Here is a 3,281-nt window from a genome sequence, read left to right as displayed (position 1 = left end):
GGCATCCAAGTTATGGTACTGCAATTGGCTTTGAGCTTGTCTGTTGATGATTAGCTCAGTGCTGATAAGGCCAAGTAGTAGGGTTTTGTGACCACTGAAACCTTTGTGTTCTCAGGCTTCTGAGGGGCTTGATAGCCATTGTGCGTGACTACATGTCATCATAGCCCATCCTCCTTGGTGAATATTTACTAGTTCCCAGACTGCAGGTAACATGTGCAGGGCAGAAACATACATATGTGGAACACAGAAAACCCCCACAGTTTCCTCGATGCTCTTCCCAGAAGAACATATAATTACTACCCAAGTGGGACAGGCTGCATTGGGGCTTGACTTGAGCATATGCTCACTCTTGGCTTGACTCCTTCTGTAGACTTTGTCATCTCTTTACCTATCTTCTTCCCCATTCAGATACCTTTTCCTTCCTTCATGTCTTTCCAGCTCCCCTTACTGTGTTATATGTTTAGCTGAGATTTTCTTCTTAAGTTCCCACTTAAACATTTATAAACATGAATTTTTTTTTATAAAAACACTTTATAATAAGCATTTGTTATATATGCTATTTAAAGATAAGCCTCAAAAGCAAATTTTATACAAATAAATGCTCTGAGTATAATTCAGTGCCTTTCTCAAGTCTTTAACCTTTCTTTCTTTCTTTCATTTTTTTAATATAAACTATTTATTAAGAGATAATGCCAGTGAAGTTGTTTACTTCTTCTTGGACATGCGACCTCTGTGGCCTGTAGTTTTGGTGTGCTGCCCTCCAGTCCAGAGACCCCAGAAACCCCAGAAGTGCTGAAGCCCATGATGTTCCCAAATTTTTGTCAGTAGCTCCAGATCTTCACGCAGCTTATTGTACAGACCATTGGCCAGAACCTGGCTATATTTTCTATCCTTTACATCCTTCTGCCTGTTAAGGAACCACTCTGGAATCTTGTATTGCTGGAGATTTTGCATGATAGTAATCACATGCTCTACCTCATCTTCAGTGAGCTCACCAGCCCTCTTGGTGAGGTCAACGTCTGCTTTCCTCAGTACTATATGAGCGTATCTTCAACCCATAACCTCGATAGCCATGATGGCAAAAGCTATTTTCTGCTGTCCATTAATGTTGGTGTTGAGCACTCTCAATATGTGCTGGAACTTCTCGGGGATTTCAAGAGACATGGCTGCAACAGCAGTGTGAGAGCCTTTCCTGGAAGAGCTAGCCTTTCTTTTATCCTCTTGCCTTAGCTATTGGTAAAAATACTTGAGCCAATGTAATTGCTTTTTTTTTTAAAGGAACTAAATATAACTAGAATTAATGCTGAGACATAAGTGGCTGGAGAGTAGGAATAGTAGAGACATGAGCACAAAAAAAATGAGGTCACCTAATATATAGTTAGGTAAAAACTATTCAATCCACATCAGTAGTAACAAGAAGGAGATAGATTGTTGTCTGTTGTCATGAGGTGGAGTTGGTCTCTCTCCCTGACATTCTTTGGTGCTCATTCCCACTCAAGGCCTGTTTACTTCTCAAGCATCTATTAAGAACTCAGTTTGGTATGGAGCTGGGAACTGAGGTTACAAAGAAAAATATGAAAACAGTACTTCAGGTAGGCATGAGGTACAGCCTATGCAAAGATAGAGACAAGATATGGAATAACATGTATGGGGAATAACAGATATGCACATTTGGATGGCATATAAAATGTATGAGGGAGAGTAAAATGAAATAAACCCGGAAAGATAAGTTGAAGTCAAATTGTGAAAGGCTTAAAATTTGAAAGAGAAGAATTTATATTTTATTCTAGACACAATAGGGAGCCCCTAAAGCTTTTTGAGGAGAGGAATGACATGATCAGACTAATACTTTAAGAATATCAATTAGGATAAAGTGGAGGATATTCACTTTGTCATGCCTGCTGGAGTCCCAAATGTAACTATCAAATCACCAAATCAGATTGTTAGAAGCTAGGAAGAACCTCTGAGGAGGGAATTGTGGGAAGAAGACAGAATAAAGCAGGAAATTACCTGAATTTTAAAGTAGCAGAAATAACTAAAAGTCAGGGTAAAGCAATTGTCCTGCATAAGACAACTTGGGAGGATGTTAGGAAAGATCTAACCTCCTCCTGGTGTGGTGGTCTGGCTGGAGGGAAGTGCAGATACTGCCAGGCAGATACCTCCAAGTCAACAAACTGCAAGGCCTGGGGAGGGGGTAGCTGTATGCCAGCAGCCTTAGCTTTAGGAACTTTCACCCCAGTGATGGTATGGGAGTCAGAAAGCTTATTTTGTGAGGAATGGGGACCCTCCATTGTCTCTGAACTTGGGCCCAGGATGATTAATCAGATGTGATCCCAGGCTGTGGCTATGGGAGGAGTGAGCACACACCAGTGAGGCTGTGGCAGAAGAGGGTGAGGTTGTGGTCACTCACAGGAGAGCAGAGTCACTGGCTTCGGTTTTAGAGCAGAGTAATGAACTGAAGCTTGCAGCCACTTGAGAGACTGCAAGGAGCAAGAGCATTTGTGGTGACAGTGGTGCTAAGGGCTCTGGTTGCAACCCAGTGATGAAGAGGAGTACCTGAGGTTAGTTATAGACCAAGGTATGAGTCAGAGGAGCAGTGACCATACCTGGCCTTGGATTATAGAATATTAGAAAAACCAAAAAGTCAAACACCCTCAGATAGAGCTCAGAAAACAATAGCATGTTGAAGCCTGAGACATTATACCCCATGCCCCTGGAGCAAAGCCTGACTATAACATAAAGGTAACAGCCAACAAGTAGGCCACTTAAATGAGTAAATAAGAGACAAACAACTCAACTATAGGTAGCTACTATGGTGATAGAGAAGATCAGGGTTCAAATTTAGAAGAAGATAATGAAGTCAAAAGAACTACTTTTAAAGCTTCAAAGAAAAATATAAAATGGTCACAAGCTCCAAAAGAATTCCTGGAAGAACTTTAAAAGGACATTAAAAATGAAATAGGGAGATTGAGGAAAAATTGGGAAAATAAATAAGGGTAATGCAAGAAAAATAAAAAAAATTGTGAAGAGAAAGTCAACTAAAAGGAAGAAAAAAAATCAAAAGCTAACAGAAAAAATAACTCCTTAAAAATTAGAATTGGGCAAGGGGGAACTAGTCTTTTTATAAGACATTAAGAAATAATAAAACAAAATCAAAAGAATGAAAAAATGGAAGAGAATGTGAAATATTTCAGAAAAAATAACTGACCTAGAAAACAGATTGAGGAGAGATAATATAAAAATTGTTGGACTATCTGAAAGTTATGATCAAAAAAGTTGAG

At 39.6% G+C, this 3,281-nt stretch overlaps 1 pseudogene; it reads right to left on the bottom strand.

Annotated features, from left to right (window-relative positions):
• Nucleotides 1–705: 705 nt before the first annotated feature.
• LOC110223871 (small ribosomal subunit protein uS13 pseudogene) lies at nt 706–1,164 on the bottom strand (annotated as a pseudogene).
• Between the last annotated feature and the right edge of the window lie 2,117 nt (nt 1,165–3,281).

This window comes from Phascolarctos cinereus, unplaced genomic scaffold, assembly GCF_003287225.1.
Source record: "Phascolarctos cinereus isolate Bilbo 61053 unplaced genomic scaffold, phaCin_HiC Scaffold_1;HRSCAF=81, whole genome shotgun sequence".
Taxonomy (NCBI): Eukaryota; Metazoa; Chordata; class Mammalia; order Diprotodontia; family Phascolarctidae; genus Phascolarctos; species Phascolarctos cinereus.
Note: the sequence above shows the minus strand (reverse complement) of the source record. Positions and strands in the feature narration are given on the sequence as shown.